The 11,098-nt window shown below is 43.8% G+C and overlaps 1 pseudogene; it reads left to right on the forward strand.

Annotated features, from left to right (window-relative positions):
• LOC124021603 overlaps positions 1–9,846 on the forward strand; it is a 32,916-nt pseudogene extending 23,070 nt beyond the window's left edge.
• The last annotated feature ends 1,252 nt before the right edge of the window (positions 9,847–11,098 follow it).

The raw sequence follows: 11,098 nt of genomic DNA on the forward strand, positions 1-11,098 counted from the left end.
AAATATAAAAAATATTATATAGTTAACTTTTTTGGGGGGGGTTACTACATGATTCCATGTGTTTCTTTTTTAATAGTTTTGATGTCTTCTACTACTCTACAATGTAGAAAATAGTCCAAATAAAGAAAACCCCTTCAATGAGTAGGTGTCTAAACGTTTGACTTGTACTGTGTATATATTTTTAAACATCAAATCCATATCAATCCAAATGCCTCAGTATTTATGTGTGGGAACACTGGAGAACCACCATCTAATGAGTGAACATAGGAATGTTTCAGATCAACTGAAGTTTAAAAACATGTATTTCATTTTAAGTTGATGATAACAATGCTAGTTGGTAACAATGCTAGGAGATGATAATGCTAGGACACGGTAATGTTGTGAGATAATGCTAGGACATGGTAATGTTGTGAGATAATGCTAGGACATGGTAATGTTGTGAGATAATGCTAGGACACGGTAATGTTGTGAGATAATGCTAGGACATGGTAATTTTGGGAGATGATAATGCTAGGGCGTGGTAATGCTGGGAGATGGTAATGCTGAAAGCTGAAACTGTGGTCGTCTGTAGGCCATTTGGTAGAGCATGGTGCTTGCAACACCAGGATAGTGGGTTGGATTCCCGGGACCACCCAGACGTTAACTGTAACAGGACTGTCAAGTTGCTTTTACATATTTTCTGATCATTTTTGGTAATAATAAATAATATTTTTTTTCTATCAGATTGCTCCTCCAGGGACACCGTACTTCTACGTAGAGCTGGACTCTGGAGAGAAACTCTTCTACCGCATTCAGAAAAACTTCCCTCTGCAGTTTGGCAGGTATATACACACACACACACACCATGTATGATCTAACCTAGAAACTAGTGTTGTGCATCTTTCAAGGATAAAGCGTTACCTGTCTAACAGGGGAGGGGGTGTTCTTTAAGCCTCTCCAACATAATCCAGGTAGAATCAGGCATTCTCCAGGGCAGCTGTCTAGGACCCTTACTTGTTTCAATATTTACTGACGACATGTCACTGGCTTTGAGGTAAGCCAGAGTGTCTATGTATGCGGATGACTCAACACTATACACGTCAACTACTACAGTGACTGTAATGACTGCAACACTCAACACTATACACGTCAGCTACTACAGTGACTGAAATGACTGCAACACTCAACACTATACACGTCAGCTACTACAGTGACTGAAATGACTGCAACACTCAACACTATACACGTCAGCTACTACAGTGACTGAAATGACTGCAACACTCAACACTATACACGTCAGCTACTACAGTGACTGAAATGACTGCAACACTCAACACTATACACGTCAGCTACTACAGTGACTGAAATGACTGCAACACTATACACGTCAGCTACTACAGTGACTGAAATGACTGCAACACTCAACACTATACACGTCAGCTACTACAGTGACTGAAATGACTGCAACACTCAACACTATACACGTCAGCTACTACAGTGACTGAAATGACTGCAACACTATACACGTCAGCTACTACAGTGACTGAAATGACTGCAACACTCAACACTATACACGTCAGCTACTACAGTGACTGAAATGACTGCAACACTATACACGTCAGCTACTACAGTGACTGAAATGACTGCAACACTCAACACTATACACGTCAGCTACTACAGTGACTGAAATGACTGCAACACTCAACACGTCAGCTACTACAGCGACTGAAATGACTGCAACACTCAACAAAGAGCTGCAGTTAGTTTCAGAGTGGGTGGCAAGGAATAAGTTAGCCTTAAATATTTCTAGAACTAAAAGCACTGTATTTGGAACAAAACACTCACTAAAACCCTAAACCCCATCTAAATCTCATAATAAATCATGTGGAAATTGAGCAAGTTGAGGTGACTAAACCCTGGATTGTAAAACTGTCATGGTCTAAACATATTGATACAACAGTTGCTAAGATGGGGAGAAGTCTGTCCATAATAAAGTGCTGCTCTACCTTCTTAACAACACTATCAACAAGGCAGGTCCTACAGGCCCTAGTTTCTACCTTCTTAACAACACTATCAACAAGGCAGGTCCTACAGGCCCTAGTTTGTACCTTCTTAACAACACTATCAACAAGGCAGGTCCTACAGGCCCTAGTTTCTACCTTCTTAACAACACTATCAACAAGGCAGGTCCTACAGGCCCTAGTTTCTACCTTCTTAACAACACTGTCAACAAGGCAGGTCCTAGTTTCTACCTTCTTAACAAAACTATCAACAAGGCAGGTCCTACAGGCCCTAGTTTCTACCTTCTTAACAACACTATCAACAAGGCAGGTCCTACAGGGCCTAGTTTCTACCTTCTTAACAACACTATCAACAAGGCAGGTCCTACAGGCCCTAGTTTCTACCTTCTTAACAACACTATCAACAAGGCAGGTCCTACAGGCCCTAGTTTCTACCTTCTTAACAACACTATCAACAAGGCAGGTCCTACAGGCCCTAGTTTCTACCTTCTTAACAACACTATCAACAAGGCAGCTCCTACAGGCCCTAGTTTCTACCTTCTTAACAACACTATCAACCAGGCAGGTCCTACAGGCCCTAGTTTCTACCTTCTTAACAAGGCAGGTCCTACAGGCCCTAGTTTCTACCTTCTTAACAACACTATCAACAAGGCAGGTCCTACAGGCCCTAGTTTCTACCTTCTTAACAAGGCAGGTCCTACAGGCCCTAGTTTCTACCTTCTTAACAAGGCAGGTCCTACAGGCCCTAGTTTCTACCTTCTTAACAATACTATCAACAAGGCAGGTCCTACAGGCCCTAGTTTCTTCCTTCTTTACAAAACTATCAACAAGGCAGGTCCTACAGGCCCTAGTTTCTACCTTCTTAACAAGGCAGGTCCTACAGGCCCTAGTTTCTACCTTCTTAACAATACTATCAACAAGGCAGGTCCTACTGGCCCTAGTTTCTACCTTCTTAACAAGGCAGGTCCTACAGGCCCTAGTTTCTACCTTCTTAACAATACTATCAACAAGGCAGGTCCTACAGGCCCTAGTTTCTACCTTCTTAACAAGGCAGGTCCTACAGGCCCTAGTTTCTACCTTCTTAACAATACTATCAACAAGGCAGGTCCTACAGGCCCTAGTTTCTTCCTTCTTAACAATACTATCAACAAGGCAGGTCCTACAGGCCCTAGTTTCTACCTTGTTAACAACACTATCAACAAGGCAGGTCCTACAGGCCCTAGTTTCTTCCTTCTTAACAATACTATCAACAAGGCAGGTCCTACAGGCCCTAGTTTCTACCTTGTTAACAACACTATCAACAAGGCAGGTCCTACAGGTCCTAGTTTCTACCTTCTTAACAAGGCAGGTCCTACAGGCCCTAGTTTCTACCTTGTTAACAACACTATCAACAAGGCAGGTCCTACAGGTCTAGTTTCTACCTTGTTAACAACACTATCAACAAGGCAGGTCCTACAGGCCCTAGTTTCTACCTTCTTAACAAGGCAGGTCCTACAGGCCCTAGTTTCTACCTTGTTAACAACACTATCAACAAGGCAGGTCCTACAGGCCCTAGTTTCTACCTTGTTAACAACACTATCAACAAGGCAGGTCCTACAGGCCCTAGTTTCTACCTTCTTAACAAGGCAGGTCCTACAGGCCCTAGTTTCTACCTTGTTAACAACACTATCAACAAGGCAGGTCCTACAGGTCCTAGTTTCTTCCTTCTTAACAATACTATCAACAAGGCAGGTCCTACAGGTCCTAGTTTCTTCCTTCTTAACAATACTATCAACAAGGCAGGTCCTACAGGCCCTAGTTTTGTCTCACCTTGACTACTGTTCAGTCGTGTGGTCAGGTGCCACAAAGAGGCAGTTGAGTATCTTGAGCATCAACATGTGGGTTTGATTACAGGCTCAAAATGGCCAGAAACAAAGCACTTTCTTCTGAAACTCGTTAGTCTATTCTTGTTCTGAGAAATTGAGGCTATTCCATGCAAGAAATTGTCAAGAATCTGAAGAGCTCGTACAGCGCTGTGTACTACTCCCTTCACAGAACAGGGCGAACTGTTTCTAACCAGAATAGAAAGAGTGGGAGGCCCCGGTGCACAACTGAGCAAGAGTAGAAGTACATTAGACTATCTCCGGTTAGAGTGTTTGGCTAGTAATCACTGGTTGCAAGTTCAAATCCCTGAGCTGACAAGGTTCAAATCTGTCGTTCTGCCCCTGAACAGGCAGTTAACCCACTGTTCCTAGGCCATCATTGAAAATAAGAATTTGTTCTTTAACTGACTTGCCTAGTTATATAAAGGTAAAATAAAATAACAAATCTAGTTTGAGAAACAGGCAGCTTCATTAAATAGTACTCGCAAAACACCAGTCTCAACGTCAACAGTGAAGGGAGACTAGGCATCTACCACACACCTACCACTATCAGATTAGAGCCATAAAGGAGACTAGGCATCTACCACACACCTACCACTATCAGATTAGAGCCATAAAGGAGACTAGACATCTACCACACTACTACCAATATCAGATTAGAGCCATAAAGGAGACTAGACATCTACCACACTACTACCAATATCAGATTAGAGCCATAAAGGAGACTAGACATCTACCACACTACTACCAATATCAGATTAGAGCCATAAAGGAGACTAGACATCTACCACACTACTACCAATATCAGATTAGAGCCATAAAGGAGACTAGACATCTACCACACCACTACCAATATCAGATTAGAGCCATAAAGGAGACATCTACCACACCACTACCAATATCAGATTAGAGCCATAAAGGAGACATCTACCACACCACTACCAATATCAGATTAGAGCCATAAAGGAGACTAGACATCTACCACACTACTACCAATATCAGATTAGAGCCATAAAGGAGACATCTACCACACTACTACCAATATCAGATTAGAGCCATAAAGGAGACATCTACTACACTACTACCAATATCAGATTAGGGCCATAAAGGAGACATCTACCACACTACTACCAATATCAGATTAGAGCCATAAAGGAGACTAGACATCTACCACACTACTACCAATATCAGATTAGAGCCATAAAGGAGACATCTACCACACTACTACCAATATCAGATTAGAGCCATAAAGGAGACATCTACCACACTACTACCAATATCAGATTAGGTCCATAAAGGAGACTAGACATCTACCACACTACTACCAATATCAGATTAGAGCCATAAAGGAGACTAGACATCTACCACACTACTACCAATATCAGATTACCAATATCAGAGCCATAAAGGAGACATCTACCACACTACTACCAATATCAGATTAGAGCCATAAAGGAGACATCTACCACACTACTACCAATATCAGATTAGAGCCATCAGATTAGAGCCATACCAATATCAGATTAGAGACTAAAGGAGAGACATCTACCACACTACTACCAATATCAGATTAGAGCCATAAAGGAGACTAGACATCTACCACACTACTACCAATATCAGATTAGAGCCATAAAGGAGACTAGACATCTACCACACCACTACCAATATCAGATTTAAAGGAGAGACATCTACCACACTACTACCATAAATTGAGACATCTACTACACTACTACCAATATCAGATTAGGGCCATAAAGGAGACATCTACCACACTACTACCAATATCAGATTAGAGCCATAAAGGAGACATCTACCACACTACTACCAATATCAGATTAGAGCCATAAAGGAGACATCTACCACACTACTACCAATATCAGATTAGAGCCATAAAGGAGACATCTACCACACTACTACCAATATCAGATTAGAGCCATAAAGGAGACATCTACTACACTACTACCAATATCAGATTAGAGCCATAAAGGAGACTAGACATCTACCACACTACTACCAATATCAGATTAGAGCCATAAAGGAGACATCTACCACACTACTACCAATATCAGATTAGAGCCATAAAGGAGACATCTACCACACCACTACCAATATCAGATTAGAGCCATAAAGGAGACATCTACCACACTACTACCAATATCAGATTAGAGCCATAAAGGAGACTAGACATCTACCACACTACTACCAATATCAGATTAGAGCCATAAAGGAGACTAGACATCTACCACACTACTACCAATGTCAGATTAGAGCCATAAAGGAGACATCTACCACACTACTACCAATATCAGATTAGAGCCATAAAGGAGACATCTACCACACTACTACCAATATCAGATTAGGTCCATAAAGGAGACATCTACCACACTACTACCAATATCAGATTAGAGCCATAAAGGAGACTAGACATCTACCACACTACTACCAATATCAGATTAGGTCCATAAAGGAGACATCTACCACACTACTACCAATATCAGATTAGAGTCATAAAGGAGACATCTACCACACCACTACCAATATCAGATTAGAGCCATAAAGGAGACTAGACATCTACCACACCACTACCAATATCAGATTAGAGCCATAAAGGAGACTAGACATCTACCACACTACTACCAATATCAGATTAGAGCCATAAAGGAGACATCTACCACACTACTACCAATATCAGATTAGAGCCATAAAGGAGACTAGACATCTACCACACTACTACCAATATCAGATTAGAGCCATAAAGGAGACTAGACATCTACACTACACTACTACCAATATCAGATTAGGAGCCATAAAGGAGACATCTACCACACTACTACCAATATCAGATTAGGGCCATAAAGGAGAGACATCTACCACACTACTACCAATATCAGATTAGGGCCATAAAGGAGACATCTACCACACTACTACCAATATCAGATTAGGGCCATAAAGGAGACATCTACTACCAATATCAGATTAGAGCCATAAAGGAGACTAGACATCTACCACACTACTACCAATATCAGATTAGAGCCATAAAGGAGACTAGACATCTACCACACTACTACCAATATCAGATTAGAGCCATAAAGGAGACATCTACCACACTACTACCAATATCAGATTAGAGCCATAAAGGAGACATCTACCACACTACTACCAATATCAGATTAGAGCCATAAAGGAGACATCTACCACACTACTACCAATATCAGATTAGAGCCAAAAGAGATTCTAGACATCTACCACTATCAGATTAGGGCCATAAAGAGACATCTACCACACTACTACCACTATCAGATTAGAGCCATAAAGGAGACTAGACATCTACCACACTACTACCAATATCAGATTAGAGCCATAAAGGAGACATCTACCACACTACTACCAATATCAGATTAGAGCCATAAAGGAGACATCTACCACACTACTACCAATATCAGATTAGAGCCATAAAGGAGACTAGACATCTACCACACTACTACCAATATCAGATTAGAGCCATAAGGAGACTAGACATCTACCACACTACTACCAATATCAGATTAGAGCCATAAAGGAGACTAGACATCTACCACACTACTACCAATATCAGATTAGGGCCATAAAGGAGACTAGACATCTACCACACTACTACCAATATCAGATTAGGGCCATAAAGGAGACATCTACCACACTACTACCAATATCAGATTAGGGCCATAAAGGAGACATCTACCACACTACTACCAATATCAGATTAGGGCCATAAAGGAGACATCTACCACACTACTACCAATATTACATTTAAGTCATTTAGCAGACGCTCTTATCCAGAGCGATTTACAAATTGGTGCATTCACCTTATGACATCCAGTGGGACAGTCACTTAACAATAGTGCATCTAAAACTTAAGGGGGGTGAGAGGGATTACTTATCCTATCCTAGGTATTCCTTAAAGAGGTGGGGTTTCAGGTGTCTCCGGAAGGTGGTGATTGACTCCGCTGTCCTGGCGTCGTGAGGGAGTTTGTTCCACCATTGGGGGGCCAGGGCAGCGAACAGTTAGAGCCATAAAGGAGACATCTACCACACTACTACCAATATCAGATTAGAGCCATAAAGGAGACATCTACCACACTACTACCAATATCAGATTAGAGCCATAAAGGAGACATCTACCACACTACTACCAATATCAGATTAGAGCCATAAAGGAGACGTCTACCACACTACTACCAATATCAGATTAGAGCCATAAAGGAGACGTCTACCACACTACTACCAATATCAGATTAGAGCCATAAAGGAGACATCTACCACACTACTACCAATATCAGATTAGAGCCATAAAGGAGACATCTACTACACTACTACCAATATCAGATTAGAGCCATAAAGGAGACTAGACATCTACCACACTACTACCAATATCAGATTAGGGCCATAAAGGAGACTAGACATCTACTACACCACTACGCAGTTCCATGCTTGGAGATCAATGACTGTCAACGCAGTTGAGATGAGAGATATTTTCAGAAGCTAGAAAGAAAGTAACATCAGCAAACAAAAATTGTGAACCAGCATGACCTTTGAACCTATTTTCTAACTGACTCGGTTCGGGGTCCCTGGACTGATGCCACGTTTTGGGTCGGTTAGGGGTCCCTGGACTGATGCTACGTTTTGGTTCGGTTAGGGGTCCCTGGACTGATGCTACGTTGTGGATAGGGGTCCCTGGACTGATGCTACGTTTTGGGTCGGGGGCCCTGGACTGATGCGTTTTGGATCGGATAGGGGTCCCTGGACTGATGACGTTTTGGGTCGGATAGGGGTCCCTGGACTGATGCTACGTTTTGGATCGGATAGGGGGTCCCTGGACTGATGCTACGTTTTGGGTCGGTTAGGGGTCCCTGGACTGATGCTACGTTTTGGTTCGGGGCCCTGGGCTGATGCTCGTTTTGGATCAGTTAGGGGTCCCTGGACTGATGCTACGTTTTGGGTCGGTTCGGGGTCCTTGGACTGATGCTCTAGTATCTTCAACATTTGATTCAGGGACGCATATGGGTCATTCCAGCCCTACTGAAAACAGTTACTAACGTGTCTCTCTGTGTGTCTCTCTGTGTGTCTCTGTGTGTGTCTCTGTGTGTGTCTCTGTGTGTGTCTCTGTGTGTGTCTCTGTGTGTGTCTCTGTGTGTGTCTCTGTGTGTGTCTCTGTGTGTCTCTGTGTGTGTCTCTCTGTGTGTCTCTGTGTGTGTCTCTCTGTGTGTGTCTCTCTCTGTGTGTGTCTCTCTCTGTGTGTGTCTCTCTCTGTGTGTGTCTCTCTCTGTGTGTGTCTCTCTGTGTCTCTCTCTCTGTGTGTCTCTCTCTGTGTGTCTCTCTCTGTGTGTCTCTCTCTGTGTGTGTCTCTGTGTGGTGCAGGGAGGTGTTGGCCAGCGAGGCGTTGCTGAACATCCCGGAGAGGGCCGACTGGAGAGAGTGTAAACAGACCCCAGAGGAGGAGGAGGATCTGAGCAAACAACTACGAAACGACTTCCAACCATACGACTTTGCACTGGAAGACTGAACCCCGACACACACTGTACCGTACAGGAGAGGTGTAATGGTACACGTTTTCATACTGAACCATTGGGTACGGGGACTTCTGGATGAACAACACCAGTCCCTATAGTCTGTGCTGTGTTGTAGGCCTATGTCTGCAGTAAATCTGAACATTTCAGTCTATTCCGTTGAAACAACTAGAGCCCATGTGCACGTTGTAATCAATATTCAAATCTTAATTGGCGCATTTCAAAAACCGTCCTTTTGTGAGGCGCAGCCGGAAATAGTTCTGTACGATGGTGATTGGTCAAACCATAACCGGAGGATCCTCCATCGTTCAAATCTCCAGTTTGGGAACATCTGGTCATGAAAGTAGATTATCACGGTGATGGACAGAGTTCTGGATAAAGCGTTAACAGTATGTCTCCACGCAGAAGGAGAATAGCTGCTGCCAACACCTCCTACATGTTGACACCACATCACCCCAGTATAGTGTAGCATGACGGAGCACCTCCTACATGTTGACACCCACATCACCCCAGTATAGTGTAGCTTGACGGAGCACCTCCTACATGTTGACACCACATCACCCCAGTATAGTGTAGCTTGACGGAGCACCTCCTACATGTTGACACCCACATCACCCCAGTATAGTGTAGCATGACGGAGCACCTCCTACATGTTGACACCCACATCACCCCAGTATAGTGTAGCATGACGGAGCACCTCCTACATGTTGACACCCACATCACCCCAGTATAGTGTAGCATGACGGAGCACCTCCATGACACCCACATCACCCCAGTATAGTGTAGCATGACGGAGCACCTCCTACATGTTGACACCACATCACCCCAGTATAGTGTAGCGTGACGGAGCACCTCCTACATGTTGACACCCACATCACCCCAGTATAGTGTAGCATGACGGAGCACCTCCTACATGTTGACACCCACATCACCCCAGTATAGTGTAGCATGACGGAGCACCTCCTACATGTTGACACCCACATCACCCCAGTATAGTGTAGCGTGACGGAGCACCTCCTACATGTTGACACCCACATCACCCCAGTATAGTGTAGCTTGACGGAGCACCTCCTACATGTTGACACCCACATCACCCCAGTATAGTGTAGCATGACGGAGCACCTCCTACATGTTGACACCCACATCACCCCAGTATAGTGTAGCTTGACGGAGCACCTCCTACATGTTGACACCCACATCACCCCAGTATAGTGTAGCGTGACGGAGCACCTCCATGACACCCACATCACCCCAGTATAGTGTAGCGTGACGGAGCACCTCCTACATGTTGACACCCACATCACCCCAGTTTTGTGTAGCATGACGGAGCACCTCCTACATGTTGACACCCACATCACCCCAGTATAGTGTAGCTTGACGGAGCACCTCCTACATGTTGACACCCACATCACCCCAGTATAGTGTAGCATGACGGAGCACCTCCTACATGTTGACACCACATCACCCCAGTATAGTGTAGCATGACGGAGCACCTCCTACATGTTGACACCCACATCACCCCAGTATAGTGTAGCTTGACGGAGCACCTCCTACATGTTGACACCCACATCACCCCAGTATAGTGTAGCATGACGGAGCACCTCCTACATGTTGACACCCACATCACCCCAGTATAGTGTAGCATGACGGAGCACCTCCTACATGTTGACACCCACATCACCCCAGTATAGTG

Source organism: Oncorhynchus gorbuscha, unplaced genomic scaffold (assembly GCF_021184085.1).
Source record: "Oncorhynchus gorbuscha isolate QuinsamMale2020 ecotype Even-year unplaced genomic scaffold, OgorEven_v1.0 Un_scaffold_1138, whole genome shotgun sequence".
NCBI lineage: Eukaryota > Metazoa > Chordata > Actinopteri > Salmoniformes > Salmonidae > Oncorhynchus > Oncorhynchus gorbuscha.